The 21,233-nt window shown below is 41.9% G+C and overlaps 1 non-coding gene across 1 annotated transcript; it reads left to right on the top strand.

The window, feature by feature from the left end:
• The first annotated feature begins 16,713 nt into the window (after positions 1-16,713).
• On the top strand, positions 16,714-16,788 carry Trnat-ugu (transfer RNA threonine (anticodon UGU)). Its single transcript has one exon. It is a non-coding gene; the product is annotated as a tRNA-Thr (tRNA).
• Positions 16,789-21,233: the final 4,445 nt, after the last annotated feature.

The raw sequence follows: 21,233 nt of genomic DNA, 5'->3' as shown, positions 1-21,233 counted from the left end.
CCTGGGGTCAGATACATCACATGATCACACTGACAGAACCACAGGCACATAGACACAGGCAACAGAGCATGCACAATGTCGGCACTAGTACAGTGTATATCCACCTTTCGCAGCAATGCAGGCTGCTATTCTCCCATGGAGACGATCGTAGAGATGCTGGATGTAGTCCTGTGGAACGGCTTGCCATGCCATTTCCACCTGGCGCCTCAATTGGACCAGCGTTCGTGCTGGACGTGCAGACCGCGTGAGACGACGCTTCATCCAGTCCCAAACATGCTCAATGGGGGACAGATCCGGAGATCTTGCTGGCCAGGGTAGTTGACTTACACCTTCTAGAGCACGTTGGGTGGCACGGGATACATGCGGACGTGCATTGTCCTGTTGGAACAGCAAGTTCCCTTGCCGGTCTAGGAATGGTAGAACGATGGGTTCGATGACGGTTTGGATGTACCGTGCACTATTCAGACGATCACCAGTGGTGTACGGCCAGTGTAGGAGATCGCTCCCCACACCATGATGCCGGGTGTTGGCCCTGTGTGCCTCGGTCGTATGCAGTCCTGATTGTGGCGCTCACCTGCACGGCGCCAAACACGCATACGACCATCATTGGCACCAAGGCAGAAGCGACTCTCATCGCTGAAGACGACACGTCTCCATTCGTCCCTCCATTCACGCCTGTCGCGACACCACTGGAGGCGGGCTGCACGATGTTGGGGCGTGAGCGGAAGACGGCCTAACGGTGTGCGGGACCGTAGCCCAGCTTCATGGAGACGGTTGCGAATGGTCCTCGCCGATACCCCAGGAGCAACAGTGTCCCTAATTTGCTGGGAAGTGGCGGTGCGGTCCCCTACGGCACTGCGTAGGATCCTACGGTCTTGGCTTGCATCCGTGCGTCGCTGCGGTCCGGTCCCAGGTCGACGGGCACGTGCACCTTCCGCCGACCACTGGCGACAACATCAATGTACTGTGGAGACCTCACGCCCCACGTGTTGAGCAATTCAGCGGTACGTCCACCCGGCCTCCCGCATGCCCACTATACGCCCTCGCTCAAAGTCCGTCAACTGCACATACGGTTCACGTCCACGCTGTCGCGGCATGCTACCAGTGTTAAAGACTGCGATGGAGCTCCGTATGCCACGGCAAACTGGCTGACACTGACGGCGGCGGTGCACAAATGCTGCGCAGCTAGCGCCATTCGACGGCCAACACCGCGGTTCCTGGTGTGTCCGCTGTGCCGTGCGTGTGATCATTGCTTGTACAGCCCTCTCGCAGTGTCCGGAGCAAGTATGGTGGGTCTGACACACCGGTGTCAATGTGTTCTTTTTTCCATTTCCAGGAGTGTATTTTCCCAGATATGAAATACCTGCAGCTCCCTCATACACCAATAAATTTTTCCATGGTGGTCAGGAACTACTAAACAGTGTTGCGGGGTAGGTTGTGCTGAGAAATAATAGTTAAAAGAATTGATATTTTAGACCTTTTCCGTGATAATTAGCACTGAAGTAAGTCAACCAGGCCGTTGAAAGTAAAATTCAAGAGGTTTGCACAGATATTGTCCACAAACGTATTTTTCGTTTAGTTTTCTAATACTGAATGACAGAGCGAAGCCAAAATTGGACATAATATGGTAGTAAAGATCGAACTCGAGCCAGAGTCTGAAGAGCCATGTGCAACATCAAATATGCTATGAGAACAAGTGGAATTAATTGTATATGGCGGATCGCTTAAATTTGCGCGCACAACGGACTGGTTTTCTAACTTCAGTGCTAATTAACTCGGAAATTGCAGAACGTATCGAATTTCTTTCCTTCTCAATAATTTCTCTGCACATCCTACCCTGCAACACAGTTAGAAACTGTATCTGACCATTTCGTATGGATCCCCTCAGTGGTTTAATTAAAGCTAACATTTCTCCACTAGGTTAAGACGACACACAACCTCTGCGCCACACAACTAATGTGTTTGTCACAACTAAATTCTACAATGTAAATGTATCTAAATCCAGTTGAGATGATATCATGACTTTCGAAACGCGTAATGGTGTTACAGATAAAAATATAAGTGACTAAACAATCATACCAATAATGCTTCGTATTGTATCTAGTCTGTCGGAGCCCTCAAGAAGCGGTCCATTAGTGACAACATATTTCAAGATAAAGAATAATACAGATTGCCTTATTTATTAAATCCCTCGTTAAAGTGATGGATCTTACGTGCTGGAAATGTTACACCTAGAAAATCGTCATTTTGGTCCTAAGAACTGATATCTTGGGACTCACAAGAAATAGGGTTCCTTAGATATCTAGCAAAAAGTTAAATGTCAGCTGGTATTTTATGCGGCAATGCTTTTCGTAAGCTATTTCAAAAATGGTTCAAATGGCTCTGAGCACTATGGGACTCAACTGCTGAGGTCATTAGTCCCCTAGAACTTAGAACTAGTTAAACCTAACTAACCTAAGGACATCACAAACATCCATGCCCGAGGCAGGATTCGAACCTGCGACCGTAGCGGTCTTGCGGTTCCAGATTGCAGCGCCTTTAACCGCACGGCCACTTCGGCCGGCTCGTAAGCTATTTATCAGCGTTCATTTAGGCGAGGCGCAGTACATTTTCAAGCAAGTTACTCGTAAATGAGCCACTGGCCGCATAAATCAATTATTGGGCGCCTAAAGGCCAAAAATTTTATCCGTAAAATCACGAGTAGTGTGCTGTGTTTCGTGCTGTGTCCTGCTCATCAAACACGACCATTCGCTTACGATAGTAGCAGCTACAAGAGAGTAGATCGAGCGAGATGGCGCAGCAGTTCTTACGGTAGACTCGAATTCCACGAAGTTGGTGTTCAAATATCCGTCCACCCTCCAAGATTTAGGTACTTCTCTGAGTTCATAAAATCGCTGAAGGAGAATAATGGAAGGATTCCAATGAAAAGATTGTGAGCTTCCTACATTCTTAAAGAGCGAGCTCTTGGAGTTCCTCTAAAGGCCCCTTGACAGACAGAACTTCCCTCATTTTTAAAATAGAATCCCATACGTGTGATGAACTTACATTTTCTTATGTGGTCTTCAGTCCGAAGATTGATCTGTTATAGCTCTACATGCTGCTCTGTCGTGTGCAAGCCTCTACATCTCCGAGTAACTACTGAAACCTACAGCCTCCCGATGATGCTTACTGTATTTATCTCTATGTCTCCCTCTAAGACTTGTACCCCCGTACTTCCCTCGAGTATTACACTGGTGATCCTGTGTTGTGTTCTATCAACCGATCCCTTCTTCTAGGCAGGTTGTGCCAAAAACTTATTTTCTCCTCAGTTGCGTCCAGTACCTCGTCATTAGTTACGTGACCTACCCATCTAATGTTCAACATTCCTTTGTAGCACCACATTTCTAAAGCTTCTGTTCTCTTCTTGTCTGAACTGTTTATCGTCCATGTTTCACATTCATACATGCCTAAAATCTGCACAAATACTTTCAGAAGAGACTTCCTGACACTTAAATCTATACTCGATGTTAACAAATTTCTCTTCTTGAGAAACGCTTTTCTTGTCAGTGTCAGTCTGCCTTTTATATCCTATCTACATCGAGCATCATCAGGGTTTTTGCTGTCGACATATCAAAACTCATCTACAACTTCTAGTGTCTCGTTTCCTAATCTAATTATCCCAGTATCACCCGATTTAATTCGACTATATTCCATTATTCTCATTTTTTATTTTGTTGATGTTCATCTTATTACCTCCTTTCAAGACACTGTTCATTCCGTTCAGCGGCTCTTCTAAATCCTTTGCTTTCTCTGACAGAATTTCAATGTCATCGGCAAACCTCAGGGTTTTTATTTCTTCTCCCTGGACTTAATTCCTACTCCTAATTTTTCTTTGCTTTCCTTTACTGCCTTATCGGGGATAGGCTAGAACACTGCCTCACTCCTTTCTCAACCACTGCTTCCACTTCATGCCCCTCGGCACCTATAACTCCCATCTGGTTTCTGTCGAAATTGTTAACAGCCTTTCGCTCCCAGTATTTTTCCCTTGTTATTGTCGGAATTTCAAAGAAAGAACTCCAGCCAAGATTGTCAAAAGTTCTCTCCGAGTTTACAAATGATATAAAAGTAAGTTTGCCTTTCCTTAAACTGTCTTCAGTTCGTAGGGTAAGTATTGCCTCTACATTTCTCTGCATTTCTCTACATTTCTCCGGAATCCAAACTGATCTTCCCCGAAGTCGGCTTGTACCAGCTTTTCCATTCTTCTGTAAAAAGTTGGTGTGAGTATTTTGCAACCGTGACTTATTAAACTGATTGTTAGGTAAAATTCATATCTGCTTCCTTTAGAATTGGAATTATTATATTCTTCTTGAGGTCTGATGGTATTTCGCATGTCTCATGTATCTTGCAGAACAGATGGAAGGGTTTTGTCTTGGCTGGTTCTCCCAAGGCTGTCAGTAGTTCTGACGGAATGTCGTATCCTCACAGGGCCTTGTTTCGACTTAGATCTTTCAGTTCTCTTTGAACTTATTCTCCTACTTATACCAGGTACTGTGATTTCAAGGTAATTGTTACCGTCCTTTACTCATCGACATGAACTGTACTTCCATGGTCTGTAATCCTATGAATGATGCGGCTAGTCTTGATGTGAAGCATGTGGGAGGAATGTTGTAAGGTGTTCACATAATTGGTATGTCACTGTAGTGCTCAAACGATCACTGGTATCGTTAACAAACAGTACATTTATCTACTTCTTTAATACAATTCTTTACCTTCTTCTTGTCCAGGATATTCACTCGAATCACACTTCCGTATTTGGTCCTTCCTTATACCATTGTCACGCCGTTGATTTCATCAACTCTAGCATTTTGGATGATTCTTACATCTGCTTCGAGATTATTACGTCTCCACTTCACAACGTCAATAAACTGAATAGCAAGCATTTCGTTTCCCATTCATGTCTAATCTAATGGTTAGAGAGGGTTTCTCTGCATCCAGCCATTACGGAGTGGCGGGTCACCAATTGGGAACAAATGGGAATTTGCCAATCCAAATAAGAGTCGGAATCTTGGTCGTGGGTGCTCTCTCTAACTTATTTATGGGATAATGTTATCAACTGCCTCAGTGACAAATCAAAAAATCATGTGTACTCCAGAACTTAAGCAATATAAGGAGAAAGACAGATTGCTACTCATCGTAAAGATGACACACTGAGTTGCAGACAGGCAAAATGAAAATACTGTTACGCATTTAGCTTTTGCCAAAGTCTACTTCAGAAAAGGAAATATACACAGACACCCATTCATTCTCCGAGCTGGTGGAAAAGGTGGTCATATATGCGTGAAGTTAGTTTGCTGTGTGACTGAATATATATGTGTTTCCTTTTTTGAAGATTGTGTGGTGGTGATGGTGGGAATGTGGGTTTGCGGTATTTGAAAATCTATTGTCTGTACGTTTTCAGATTGTGTGTGTGTGTGTGTGTGTGTGTGTGTGTGTGTGTGTGTGTGTGTGCATGTGTGTTGAAGAATTTCTCCATTCCTACGCTTGCACTGTGAGAAAACAACGTGCTCAACATTTATAGCGCCGAGGCATCACCTAACAACATAATCTTCATTCCTATGTTTCAAACAACAGTTACCTTTCTTTAGCGTTAGTTATCGAGCTTTGAATGGTCATTAGCTTTCTTCTGAAGCACTTATTTTAAACTGTTGAAATAGTGTGGCCTTTACTACAATCACACACTGTAAGAGCAGAACGGAGTATACGACAATATGCCTACTTGCACTATAGCACTTACACCATCTTCCTCCGAGTGCGGTCGACACACCATAGACTGCTCGCGCTTGATATCCGACGTGAAACAACTGGAGTCTCCCTCTCGGACCACGCTGTGATTGGCCGCCACTGCTTTGCATGAGAATTAGCTGCAAACGCGGCGCAGCCCACCCGATCACCTGTCCGAAAAATATATTTGCGGGAGGAGAAAAACGGCAACCACTTGAACAACTTTTCCGAAGTGCTAATGAGACCAGTGGAGGCATACTTGTGCAAACAGGACAATAATTGTGTGGACTTTATGCCACGCGGGCGGCCGCGACCCGTGAATAAACACAGGGCCGTTGCATAATTCATGGCCGACGCGGCACGGCCGCCGGCGCTGCTTGTGGGGGAGGCGGCGCCCGAGGCGTCGCTCTGGACTGGACTGGACTCGGCTGGAGTGGACTGGACCGCAGTGCAGCGCAGTGGACTGGACTGGGATGGGACGGCCACCCCAGGGGGCACGCGGCTTTTATCTGCCTGTCACGCCAGCCGGCTTGAGTTTTTCGCTTAAAAGTTGTACTTGAGGTTCGACAGCTCTCGCTGTCACATGGCGCGAGTATGTCACGACCATGTTTACGCTGATTGTTCCGGCGTACGTCACAACTTCACAGTGCTCATCATCATCATCATCATCATCGTCATCATCATCATCATCATCATCGTCATCATCAATATCATCAATATCATCATTCCACTAACCATTGGAGGGGAAGATCATATACTGCTTTAGCACATTCTTTCCATCGATCTAGCGTCATCAACACTTAGTCGACATAGTAGTAATGGATGGAGTATTTTCTGAGGCTTTTTCCTCTCCATCACGTAGCTTCTACCGATATCTCCGACACATGGCCAATACACTGGCTGCGCTGGCGTTTGATGATTTTTATTTAATTATTTACTAACTTTTCAATCCCATTTCCACACATGATATTCCTCTACGCCTTACTTGTCTCTCCACTCTTTCGTTGTTACAGGTGCAGTGAAACTACTCGCCAGACTTCTTTCAAAGATAAGTATTAAATTTGTGTTCGAATTTCTAACTATTCATTATTGGTAGGCGTCAAATCAAGTTTGGTGAATGATGAGATTTTTTTTATCTGTATGACTGAGCTTTGTATCTCATTGTTTAATCACATGGAATAACCTTCTGTGTCCTGCTTATACTCCCACAAACCTTCACCTTTGAAATCAAGTTCTTGTAATTCATTTGTTTAACAAATCTGTCCTTTTGTTTTTCTCAGTCCTTCACATCAATTTATATTCTGTAAGGGTGAGTTAAGAAGCAATGTCTACGAATTTTTTATTTGAAAGCTCTTAAAGCTTTTTAAATAAAACAAATGCTATTAACATTTTACATCTTTGTTTGATGTCTACGTGTTTATTTCTCAACATAGTCATCCTAGCGATGAACACATCTCTCCCAAAGAGAGACCAGTTTGTTGTTACCCTCACTGCGGAAAGTTCGACTTTGTTGAAGGACCTGCAACCTCCCTCTGCTTGCACTGATCATCACTATCAAAGTGAAGTGTTTGAAGGTGTTCTTTTAGTTTGTTTAAAAACGAGCGCAAACCATTTGGAGCCGAGTTGGAGCTGTGTGAATGATGATCGATGACAGTGAACCCAAGGAGACAGATTGTTTTAGATGTCGCAGTGCTCGTGTGTGGTCTGGCAATGTCCTACTGAAAGAGACGCTGCTGTACTAGTGGACTGACTCTTCGAATTCGACTCCACTACAGAGTGTTGTTTCTCACGCACCGACAAGTTACATTACAAATCGTCATGTTACGAACTACAGTTAGGAGCCCTCTCGCGACAGAGGGCTGCAAATATGTGGGCATAGACAATAAAGATGTAAAATGTTAATACTGCTTAAGAGTTTTCTGACTAATAATTTGGAGGCATTACTTTCACCCCACCCTCGTACCTTACTGTGACCGATCTTCATAGAAAACACCTAGTGGCTGCCGCTGATAACTTGTCCGTAGATAGTTCTGAGAATACAGCTATGCGATAGATTTCTAGGAATGTGACCAAGTTATGGTGTATCGTGCTCCAGCATACCGAGTGAGGTCATATAACTTATCTAAGTGAATGAAGGCTGTAAAGCTGAGAAGGGTAATGTGACAAGATGCAATGGACACAAGTAATTATAAGCCACATGTCACAGACTACCCGAGGACGTAGAAAAGCACGTCAATTGGAAGCGATGAGATAGGAAAGGAGGAAACACCAAGATCAAGAAAATAAAGAGATACGGTCAAGGAAAAGTGAACATGATAGTAAAAAGCAGACATTCACGTAAGCGTGTTAAACTGTCAAATATAAAAACAACACAAATGTAGATAACGATCCAAAAATGAAAACAAATCCGTGATGGATGATGTCATATAAAACTGGACGGTCTCATCGAGAGACTAGTCAAAGCAAACGGATATCATGTAAATACACGGGTATGGAAACAAAAGACCTAGGGTCTACAGCAGCAGAACACGACCATAGTCACGGCAGGCTCACGGCATGAAGAATCCGAGATTGCTGTTACTGTTACAAACCACTGGCCCTAAATAACTAACAAGATATTGACTAACCAATGAAATCGCAGGAATATTTCAGAATCCTAGATATCATCGTCCAAAGCTACACAAAATTAAATGATTACTTAAGTCCTGTTGGGTAGATGGGAAGTAGAACTTAAATTTCTCTTTCAGTGTTTCTTGTGAAACTCGTCTACAACATACACGACCAGTTCACTAGAGTGGCTGAACTGTCGAATGTGATGAGTACAAAGAAAAATAAAATTACATAAATAATTGTTTTTATTTGCACAACAGTGTAACTGAGATCCTCATGCAAAACCAGTGACAGCAAAACGATGTACGTATTTTCCTTACATATGCCTCCAAGAAACTAATTTGTTTTATAAAAGAAAAGCAAAAAACAAAAAAAAAACGGGAAATTACTGCAAGAGCAGACTCAGTTTTTTCTGTTTTTGTTAAAGCAAGTGCCATTGTCACAATTTCGTCTGCAACTATAAACTTATAACAGTATGATGAGTATGATAACAGCATAATGAGTGGTTAAAATAACGCATAATCAACATGACTGACTGCTGTTGTTAGTGATATCAGTCCGAAGATTTCTTAGTTTCTGAAGGAATTGAGTGGTCTCACTACAGAGCTATCTGTATCCTTTGCTATGATAAAAAAATGTTTAAATGTTAAATTACGAAATCGTGAACCGCATTCGTATTGCACTCCTTTCAGTTCTGAGAAACGAGTAAGTAATGTGATTACATTATGCTCAGAGAAAGATTCCGAAATCAGATACTGGATTGAAAGGTGTAACAGTCAGGAAGAATCAATACGCAGAGAAGTGGGATACGGAAATTCTAAGGAATGACGAGATACGCTTGAAGTTTTCGAAGGTTACAAATAGAACACTAAGAAATAACTCAGTACTTAGGGCAGTTGAAGAGGAATGGGTATCTCTAAAAAGGGCAATCGCAGCAGATGGGAATAAAAACATAGGTACAAAGAATGTTACTGCAAAGAAATCATGGCTAACAGCAAAAAATACTTCAGATGATCGCTGAAAGAAGGAAGTACAAAAACGTTCAGAGAAATCAATCTCTATGATGGGGAAAATTTGTCTGTTGTGATAGAAGAAGAAGCAGGAGCCGATATAGAAGAGATAGGGGATCTAGTTTTAGAATAAGATTTTAAGAGAGCTTTGGAGGACTTAAGATTAAATAAGGCAGAAGGGATAGATAACATTCAATCAGAATTAAAAAAATCATTGGGAGAAATGGCAACAAAACGACTATTCCAGTTGGTGTGTAGAATGTATGAGTCTGGTGACATACCACCTGACTTTCGGAAAAATATCATCCACACTATTCCGATGACTGCAAGAGCTCACAAATGCGAGAATTATCACACAATCAGCTTATCAGCTCATGAGTCCAAGTTATTGACAAAAATAATATACAGAAGAATCGAAAAAAATTAGGATGTGTTAGATGACGATCTTTTAAGCATTAGGAAAGGTAAAGGCACCAGAGAAGCAATTCTGACGGTACGGTTGATAATGAAAGCAAAGGTTAAAAAATCAGGAGACGTTCAGAGGACTTGTCGACCTGGAAAAAGCGTTCGACAATCTAAAATCGTACAATTTATACTAAATTCTGAGAAAAATGGGGGTAAGCTGTAGGAGAGACGGATAATACACACTATAGACAACGGTTAAGAGGGTAATAAGAGTGGACGACCAAGAACAAAGTGCTTGGGTGAAAAAGGCCGTAAGACAGGAATGTAGACTTTCACCCCTGCAGTTCAATCTGTACATGGAAGAAACAATGATGGAAATGAAATTAAGGTTCAGGAGTATAATTAAAATTCAAGGTGAAAGGGTATTAATGATACGATTCTCTGATGACATTACTATCCTGAGTGAAAGTGAAGAGGAATCAACTGATCTCCTGAATGGAATGATCAGTCTAATGAGTACAGAATATGGATTGACAGTAAATCGAAGAAAGACGACAGTAATGAGAAATAGCAGAAATGAAGCAGCTTGAAACTCAAACATTAGGAGTGATGGTCACGAAGTAGATGAATTCTACCACCTAGGCAGCAATATTACCAATAACGGACGGAGCAATGAAGACATCAAAAGCAGACTAGCACTGGCCAAAAGGGCAATTCTGGCCAAAAGAGGTCTATTGGTGTCAAACATAGGCCGTAATTTGAGGAATAAATATCTGAAAAAGTACGTTTGGAGCACAGCGTTTTATGATAGTGAAACATGGACTGTGGGAAAACCGGAACAGAAGAGAATCGAAGCATTTCAGATGTGGTGCTACAGACGAATGCCTGCGCAGAATCGGGGAGGAAATAACTGACAAGGAGAAGAGACAGGATGATAGTACATGTGTTAAGAGATCAAGGAATGAGTTCCATGCTACTAGAGGGAGTTGTAGAGGACAAAAACTGTGGACGAAGACAGAAATTGGAATACATCCAGGAAAGAACTGAGGACGTAGGTTGCAAGTGCTACTCTGTGATGAAGAGGGCACAAGGGAGGTATTCGTGGCGGGCCGCATCAAACCAGACAGAAGACTGATGATTAAAAAAAATGTATAAAATATCGGTCATTAATAAGAATCCAGAATAAATCAGAAATAATATAATCAATTGGACCCAATCTGAAACAGAGTTGCAAGTGTTACAAGACACGAGAATTCACTGCTTATATTAAATACGTCAAAGAAAAGCCTGCTGCATTGTCCAATAATTCGAAGTTAACACCGGAAATAATTTCTTGAATAGTATGGTGCCACCAGTTAGAGAAGACGAAAGTAACATCAGTTTTTAGTCAAAGCAAAATTCGATATGTCTATGACAATCTATCCTGTGCTACTCTCTTCATAGCTGCACAGCTACCACGAACTACATCGATTTCTACCTGCTGTACTGAAGTTTTCGTCCGACTCTTTTCTTTTTTTCCGCAGTACTTTCCACCATTACGAAACTGACGATTTTTTTTATGTCTCGTGTTGTATCCTATCAATCTATCCCCCTTTGAGTGATGTTGTGCCTAAATTTATTTGCTCCTCAATTCTATTCTGTAGTTCTTTTTGAGTTATCCGAGTCAAGCTTCAGCGCCAAATTTCAAAAGATCCGTTTGTTCTTGCCTGACCAATTTATCGTCACGATCTGGGTAATCCAACCCAAGCTTCAGCGCCAAATTTGAAAATATCTAGCCGGCCGTGGGGACGAGCGGTTCTAGGCACTTCAGTCCGGAAACACGCAGCTGCTACAGTCACAAGTTCGAACCCTGCCTTGGGCGTGGATGTGTGTGATGTCCTTGTTAGGTTTAAGTAGTTCTAAGTTTAGGGGACTGATGACCTCAGCTGTTAAGTCCCATAGTACTTAGAGTCATTTGAACCATTTGAAAATATCTGTTTATTCTTCTCTGACCAGTTTATCGTCCAAATTTATTTTTTACTTATGTAATACTTTCTTTGTTTCCAGTCTGCACTATCCATGATTTCTGCTCCAGATATGGTAACTTATTTTGCTGCTCTACTAACAAAACTAAACTAATGCTTCTGTGTCGCATTGCCTAATTTTATTTCCTTAGCATTGCATGATGTAATTTAAACTGAAGTTTGCCAATGAAACTTTAATTATGCCATGAATGCCACAGGACACGGAAAGCAGTTGAATTGAATTGACAGTATCTTGAAAAGAGCATATAAAATTAATTTTAGTAAAAGTAAGAATTGACAACCGCAACGGAATCTAGTCAAACTATAATCTATATGTCAACGAGGTGAAACGCTGTGTTACTTCCCGTTCTGTGATGGATCCTGTGCCGCTAATGGTACATCACTAGTATAGTTTTTGCCGCGTTAAGAAAACTCGTTCAGTATCTGTATACATGCCAAATATATTTAGTTTTGCTGTCAATAACCACGGCAGAAAAGCTGTAGCAGTGAACTGTGAAAGGTCTCTGTTAGATTACTTTCATGCTATTTTACTAGATTTATTGCTGCTTACGTCATAGATTTGCACCTCTAAACTTACTGTGGTATAAATTTATCTGGGTGGATACTGAGCAGTGCAATATGTTATATTGACATATAAACAAGAACAACTTGTCATACAACACTTTCAAACACATTTTGATACGTAATTTTTATCATACAGAGTTTCCTATGAAATCCAGATCCGCCTCCTTTACGTAGTGTATATGATGTTTAAAGATATTGTCGTCTCCTTCCTTTCTGGTGTGAAAGGATGAATGAGTGTGATTATTTGTGGTATGCACGCTCGGTGGTAGCAGAGAAGTTCTGTCTGTTAGGGAACAGTAGCACCAACGACTGAGTAAGTAGATACGATTTCTAAGGCAAAGAGAGTGTGGTTCTGCCCGTCCCTTGTCAGGTTGGTAAAGCAAGCTACCTCTCTGATCACTTCCTATTGTATCTGTGGGACACCCTTGGACGGGGCCCACGCTAGTCAGTCTGCGGGCAGTTTCTTAAGTGCTAACATCTCCGGGAAAGCGCGTGTGTGGTGAGTCCAAAGGATAAAGAAATTCGTAAGTTGTCAGCCTAACTGAAATATTCATTTCTTTTCTTACAGATCAACACAGAGAACGTTTTATATATTATTTTAAATCGGGGTTAAGTGCGATTTCAGTGTTGGTTTCGGAGCGTATTGCAGTAGTTGCTTTGTTTCCAATCCAATAAAGGAAAGTGGAAGCACGTTGTCAGAAGGCGTAATTATGATTAAAATTATCGCTCTTTAGTGTGAATGTGTATATACCTGTTTTCTCTCGTTGAAATGCTTGACATTAAAAATTTCTCTTTGTGTTCAACCCACGTGATGTGTGCTTTGTAGTAGCAGTACCCTCGTGCTCGTAAAATTGTTTGAGCCATCAGGTCAATACTATGCCGTTATTAACGCAGTTCGGAAGTTTCTTTTGTAGTTAATGTGTTTGGATTTGATTTTGACATTAAAATCGTTGTGGTATTACACATGTTCTGTAAATGTACTTGTGCACGTTGAACATGTGCTGTAGTAACAAAACTAGCCCTCAGATACTCTTTTACATAATATTTCGCGTATTCAAACTTAATTAATCGCTATCGCGAACAGTTTTCCTATTTCACAATTTCTAGAAATACTTTTATAGAGCCTTTTGGTAAGATTGTGGATACATCGAAACATGTGATCTTTGTCTACGCTCCCAATACCAGTCTGTGGTTATCCAATGGGAACACGACTATGCCAGGAGCGGAAATTCTTTTCTTAAACAGAATAGATTGGTGACGGTTGTTTGTTTTTTATTGTGTACCCTTGAACTATCTTTGTGTGCTTGTTTGAATGCGGTATCTCGTCCTGGTTCCCATTCTTTGAAAATCACGTTTTATGCTAATTGTATTCCCTGTGAGTAACACTTTTCTTAATTAATTCGCAACAGTAAATAAGGCACCAGCTTTGAGGCAGACTTAGCATGTGTTATATGTTTTACTGAACATTGATGAATTTTAAAATTAATATCAAAGTTTAATCTTACTTTACTTTCCTTTAATTTAATTTTCCCCATTATCTAATTACTTAAAATAATAAAATTCATAAAAATGAGCTGATAATGTGGATGATTATTCGATATATTTAAAAATTCATAACAGCAGTAAAAACTTGTCAGTCACCCACGCATACTTTCCACCCTAGGTTCGGAAGGTTTTAAAAACACTAGGCTCATTATAACTGTAAACAACATTTGTTAAAATTAACGACGAGGGCATATTTTTTATGGCACAGGTAAATGATATGTTATAAATCACTCGACGTTCCCTACAGTTAACCTCCCTGTTGCAGCTGGATTTCACTATACATATAATTTACTAGTGGTGACTTAAGTTGCTTTGGCATCAATCAGTCTTTCTGACCCTAATTTCAGTTTAGCCGCTTAAGACCCTTTCACTGCCGAAGTGAAATATAATTACAGTGAAATGAATACCCCTAGCTGCATACCGGCGTTCATATAGGCCTAAGTCAAAGGGGACAGTTGAAAATGTGTGCCCAGAACGGGACTCGAACCCAGGATCTTCTGCTTACATGGCAGACGCTCTATCCATCTGAGCCACCGAGGACACATAAAATAGTGCGACTGCAGGGACTTATCCCTGGCACGCCTCCCGTGAGACCCACATTTCCAACCTATTGTGCCGCACTATATTCATCGTGCCCCTGCCCATGATAATCATCGCTCGCGGATTGCTGCCGATTCCCGTAAGAGTTCAGGCACTATTTGTGCATCCGCACAGAAGAAGATGGTCAAATGGCCGTTGAGCCTTAACTATAACTATATGAAGATGGTATATGTTCTTTCAGACATGTTGGAGTCCCTGTCGGGGCACACATTTTCAACTGCCCCCGTTGACTTAAATCAACGCCTGTATGCATTTCACTGTAATTTCATTCTAACAAGCTGCATGGTCACCGATGGTATATGTTCTTTCGGATAAAATCTTCATATAGAAGTGAAATGTTCCAAAGGTGGTGCTGGCTGGCTGTCAAGTATTTCCCGATAACGCTTCGTTGAAGTAAGTTTCTGCAGTGTGTTTCAGAAGGGGATGATTCGGTTCTCTGTGTCTCTCTGGTGTCACGTAATTTCGACTGACCGCGTCATAAACATTGCGAGTTGCGCCTTAATAGGCGATCATCCTCCCCTCCCCCCTCCTCTCATCGCAGGAGGTTGAAAGTTACGAAATTCGTAATACTTGGTGCTCCAAAACAGTGTCCTACTCTCTCTCTCTCCCTCTGTCTACATTCAAATATTGGCCAATAAGGGTGGACCTTTGTATCAACAGCTGTGTTCCTTAATACCACCTCTCAGTTGTCTGGTTTAGCGAATGGTAGGTGTTTTTATAGCTCGATAAGCATTTTGTCTTACGCAGCCTGACCGTGATGGCGTGTCTCACAATCTTCAAAGGTGGCCTAAATATGTCGGTTTCCACTTGACACTCTCAGATGTTATCTTAGCGGTGTGTGTATTTCGGCGAATTTGTCTGCCAGCAGTAGCAGGCCACACACAGCTCGCTAAAAACAGTCTCTATTGTAACCGCACAGCCTAAAGACACAATCTGCATAGTGGCTTTTACTGGTACCGAACCATATTTCATTTACTGGCAGAGATTAATTTATTTTGATTTGATTTGTCTTTCTATTTCGGGTTTTAAATCAGTTATGTACAGTTTGAGGGAAACGGTGCGTGGCAATGACATATAAGGCTCACCAACATACTATACATATCAGCTAGGGCAATGATTAATAGATGGAAATATGGTTACCTCCTAACTTTGTTTTTGTTTCCAGTATCAAAACTGTATAACTTACAATTACAAAGTAATCGCGAAAGAAAAAGTAATGAAGCTACCTCAGTAAGAGCGCTGATTTGAGGTTTAAACTTATGGTATAATTGTGAGAGTGAATTGGCTCTCATCGTATCCTATTTATTCTAGGTAATCGGACTTTATTTACAACAAATTATCACCGGCCGAGAGTCGGGAGCACTTTTCTTTATGTCGCATAATGCTCTGTGGACTGCATTGTGAACTAACTGGCGAATATTACGAATGCAGTCGATTAAGTAATCGATTTGTGTCCATTAGTTTACGCTTTTTTGTGAGATTATACGATTCCGCGCGAACGAACAACGTGTTCCCTTCTAGACGACACCTGGGCTGGCCCTTTTCACGCGTCTCGCACAGCACAGCTGTTTTTTCTATCCAGCCCTTGCTTTCACTAGTCTTTGGTGGCCACCCTCCCTCCGCTTCAAACGATTGTCTTCATCGCGTGTTTCTGTCACGCACAGGGGTCTCCACACACTCTACATCTACATCCAAACCTACATTTATACACCAAAATCTACATGACGGTGTGTAACGGAGGGTACTTTCCGTACCACTCTCATCTCCAGATGAGATAGAGCGTCTGCCATGTAAGCAGGAGATCCCGGGTTCGATTCCCGGTCGGGGCACACATTTTCAACATGTCCCCAATGAAGTACATCAACGCCTGCTTGCAGCTATGATGTTCATTTAATTATCATTTCATTTCTAGCAAAGCTGCATGGTCATCCACGGCAACTGTTCTTTCGGGAACAGATACTACCGTCATATATAGTTAAAAATATGGGTTCCCGGCCTTTGACCTTCTTGTGCGAACGCACACGCTATGCCCGAACTCGTGCGGGACTTGGTAGATTAATCTGCCACGAGTAATGAGTATGATGGGCAAACATCTATTAGGCGCACTACGAATGTAGTGTTGTGGACATGTTAGGAATGTGGATCTCACGGGGAGCGTGCAAGGGATAAGTCCCAGCAGACGCACTGTCCTCTGTGCCCGCGGTGGCTCAGATGGATAGAGCGTCTGCCATGTAAGCAGGAGATCCCGGGTTCGAGTCCCGGTCGGGGCACACATTTTCATGTCCCCAATGAAGTACATCAACGCCTGCTTGCAGCTAGGGTGTTCATTTAATTATCATTTCACTCTCATCTCCATCTTTTCCTGTTCCATTCGCGTATGTTTCACGGGAAGAACGATTGCCGATAAGCCTTCGTATTGTCTCGCATCTCTCTAGTTTTACCTTATTGGTATTGTCGCAAGATATACCCTTCGCAACTTAAACAGCTGACCATAATGTGATGCTAAACGCCTCTCTTGAAGCGTCTGCTACCATCTCCATGACGCTTTCGCTCTTACTAAGTGAACCTGTAACGAAACGTGGTACTCTTCTTTGAATCTCCTGTATTTCCTCCATCCTGTCTGATACAAAGCCGATACTGATGAGCAGTATTCAAGTGTTGGTCTAAAGAGTATTTTGTAAGCTACTTCCTTCGTTGATGGATTAAATACCCTGAAGATTATTCCAATGAATTTCAGTCTGGCATCTGTCCAACTTGTGATTAATCTTATGTGGTCTTTCCATTTAGAATCGCTCCATATTATTCTCCTAGACATTTTAGTGAAGTAACTGCTTCTTGCTATTGTCGTCACTTCGTAAAAGTTCTTTTTCTCTATGTATTCGCATACTTTACATCTGTTTATGTTAAGAACCACTATCTGCACGATACGTCGAGCCTCTGTGGGTATTCCTGCGTTTCGCTACAGTTATCTAGCGTCGCAGTATCTCTGTATGTGACTGCATCATCCGGGAAAGCCTCAACGAACTTCCGTCATCCACTAGGCCATTTATATATATTGTGAGAAGGAATGGTCCTACAACAGTCTCCTGGTTTACAACCGAGGTTATGTGTCTGCGGGCTCAGCTTACTGTATAGGCATTCAGCTACTAAAAATTAATAAACTTCCGTAATCCCCCACCCTGGAGAAGTAACATCGCCAGAACATCGACTCCTAACTCGGAGAGTTAGGACCCATATGCAGTACATGTATTTATACTACTACTAGAATAGTACAGTAAACCACAAATTTCCTCAGAGGTCAAGAATTCTCAAAACAGAAGTTGCAGACGAAGGTATGTTCTATAATGGAACCTGAGTTACAGTTTTGAATATGCAGTCTGTTAAATTTTGTGACTCATTCGTAAGGATTTGATAAACTAAGTAAGGGCGCACACGGCACTTAGCCGTCGGTTGGATGTTACTTACTTCCTAGATGGTGTCGCAGGCAACATATTCTCGATGTCGGCAGCCACAGCAGCAGGCGTTATTCTGAATCTTTACCTATAGACCTCCACACAACCTGCATACTAAAAATCCGCTTTGAGCTGGTTTCGAGAACAGAAAAAAACATTTTAATATTAACGAATGACGCGGGAGTAATATTTGTGGCAAATATAGCATAGGTTCAGTATCTTAGGTATATTGTTTAACTTTTACAGTTCACCGTCAATACCGAAACAATATCTGTTGATCAATGTAATGAAGCAAACCGCACTTTGTTTTCGTCGAATGCCTTCCCGTGATTGATTCACCAATGTTCTCGGTGTAGTATTCACTGCTATGGTCGTTCCTTTACTAAGTCAATTCGAGATTAATTTTCTGCACCCGTAAATGCGCAAATCTTCATTATATCCATATCTAGTTAGAGGCTACGTAATTTAGCCACAGATAGCTTACGACAACGAATCAGTACGTACATTCTCAAGTTGCAGCTTGTTTATCGTTCCTCGCGGTTCGCCGTTTTCCACCATGTTACGAAAATTTGTGGCGAGCACTTTTGCGAATTGGAATACTTGTATCAACTGTCACTTCTACTGTTAGTACAGTTATCCCAGACGCTATATCAATCCCTCGCGATGCACACGGCAGACACTCTCCGTAGTCAGCCATTATCGAGAAACATTGTCCTCGCTTGTTCGCTACGCAACAGGTCACTGCAAATTTTTGCTGTTCTGTTCATTGGTCAGTGGTTTGCTTCTGCACTTTTTCTTTCAGTAGATATTATTCGAAATTACTGTAAGCGTCCTTAGAAATATGCGAAGTGTAACAAAGAAGTGTGGCCAAACGCTCATGGAACACATACAGGAAGAAAATGTACTACGTGGACATGGAACCTGGTAACGTTTTCTGTCCATTTTAGAGCCAATATTCTACTTTTCTTACAATCACATTAATCATGGGAAACACACAGAGGGCCGCACGTAATAGCCGCGTGGTCTAAGACACCTTGTCATGGTCCGTGCGGCTCCCCCCGTCGTAAGTTCGAGTCCTCCCTCGGGCATGGGTGGGTACACTGTCCATAACGTTAGTTTAAGGTAGATTAAGTAGTGTGTAGGTTTAAGGACCGATGACCTCATCAGTTTGGTCCCATAAGACCTTACCATAAATTTCCAAATTTCCAAACACACAGAGAGAGAGAGCTTATTACCATAATATGAAACGTTCTCTTACGTGAAATGCTCAAAATACCCTCTTGGTTACGTTTGGTTGGAATGTACAGTAAGCTTCAATGCTTGGATTCACCGGCAGTGTTTGTTGTGCCAATGGAACGAAGATAACACTTACATGTCAGTCACTTCATTACTTGTGTTGACATGCGACTAACCTCACCGGCCTATTAGCACTAAGTACGTAACACCAAATGTTTAGTGTCCATAGTGGACCGTACACGCACGTAGCATCAACTGTTTAGTGTTAATCACTAACTTCATTATCTGTACAGTGCACTGCAAGAGTGCGCAATGCGGAGCTGGCAGATGCCCGTTTGCTCTACGGAGTAGAAGATGTTAGTGGCGATGGGGAGGTCTAGAAGAACGAGGTCACCTCTGCTGGAGGAAAGAATTCTTCGTGCAGTTGATGACAATCTTAGTGTCAGTGTTAGACAGTTAGTTGCAACAAGCTATGTCCAACACATGAATGCCTGGAGAGTTCTACATTAGAACCTGCTCTACCGGTGTAACGTACAGCGTGTGCAGGTACTGCAAGCAGCTGATTTTCCTGCACGGGTACACTTCTATGAATGGTTTATAGAACACACCATCAGCCCTGGATTTAGCGCAAGCGTGTGGGCAGCGTGTAAGGCATCGTTTCAGTGTGATCGTATCGTAAATTTTCACAATCAGCACATGCGGGCTGTCGAGAATGCTCACGACATTGTGCAGTTAAGTCATCAACAAAGATTTTCAGTCAGCCTCTAAGTCGGCGTTGTTAGTGTCAGGATTTTATTTTCTTCCACCTAACTGAGAGAGTTACCATGACTTCTTACATAATACTCTACACGTTCTGCTAGACAATATGCCTTTACGAATCCGACAGAAATGTACTTCATGATCGATGGAGTTTCTCTTTCAGTGTAAATGATCGTAAGCTTCTAAATAACAAATTTTTTGACAGATGGATAGATAGTCGTAGACCAACGACATGGCCTCAATACTGTCCGGACATAAAACCATTAGACTTTTACTTTTGTGGACATTTGCAAGGCTCCTGCATACGGAAACGCGGTACAAGATGTACAGAGTCTTCATGTACTTACTGTGTAAGGCTGTGAAAAAAAAAACGCAATCCTACAGGCATTCATCAGAGATTCAATGAGATGACGGGTTGATGCATGTATCCTTGGTAACAAAGGGCAGTTGAAAATTTCATTTACGGAAATATTTCATAATGTGCTGATATTTGTTTTCCTTTTTATGTCGCATGATTAGTGTGTTGAAGAGTTCTATAAACTGAGTTCTAATAAGGAAAATACGGTCTTTCGGGTCCCATGTCCATGTAGTATATTTTCTTCCTCTACGTTTGAGGAATGTTTCCTGAAAGTTTGGCCGTACCTTTTTGTTACATCCTCTATAATTTGTAACATTTACAGTCCCTTTTTAATTCCCTTTTTTAGTTCGATTCTTCTACGCCCTTTTTATATCCTCTGAAGAACTTTACTTTTTAAACTGTCGTCCTCGTTGCCCCCACCAAGCATCAGGCTCCACGAAACATTACCCCACTTGATCATTCCGCCGACGCCACAGCAAAGCTTGGCTTATATTATATAATCCTGCGAAATCATTCGCCATCAAAACAAAATCCACAAATATTTTCATCACATACTAAATGAAACATAATCGTTACAGATGTTTCCCTATTTATTCGTTTCATAGTACCTGTATGTTACCACCCTTGCTTTTAATTTCATCGACGGCTGTTTTGACTCTCCTATATGAGGAATCAGTCATTCCCACAATCATTTCATTTTCCGTTTCATGACATTTCCCATGCAGCCATTTCGTCTTAGCTTCCATGCGCTTCCTGTTTATTGCATTCCTCAGCGACTTGTATTTCAGTATTCCTGAATTTCCCTGAACATGTTTGTACTTCCTTCTTTCATCGATCAGCTTAAGTATTTTTTCTGTTACCCACAGTTTCTTAGCAGCTACTTTCCCTATACCTATGTCTTCCTTTCCAG

The sequence above is a fragment of the Schistocerca nitens genome, chromosome 4 (assembly GCF_023898315.1).
Source record: "Schistocerca nitens isolate TAMUIC-IGC-003100 chromosome 4, iqSchNite1.1, whole genome shotgun sequence".
Classification (NCBI taxonomy): Eukaryota; Metazoa; Arthropoda; class Insecta; order Orthoptera; family Acrididae; genus Schistocerca; species Schistocerca nitens.
This window is presented reverse-complemented; position numbering and strand designations above follow the sequence as displayed.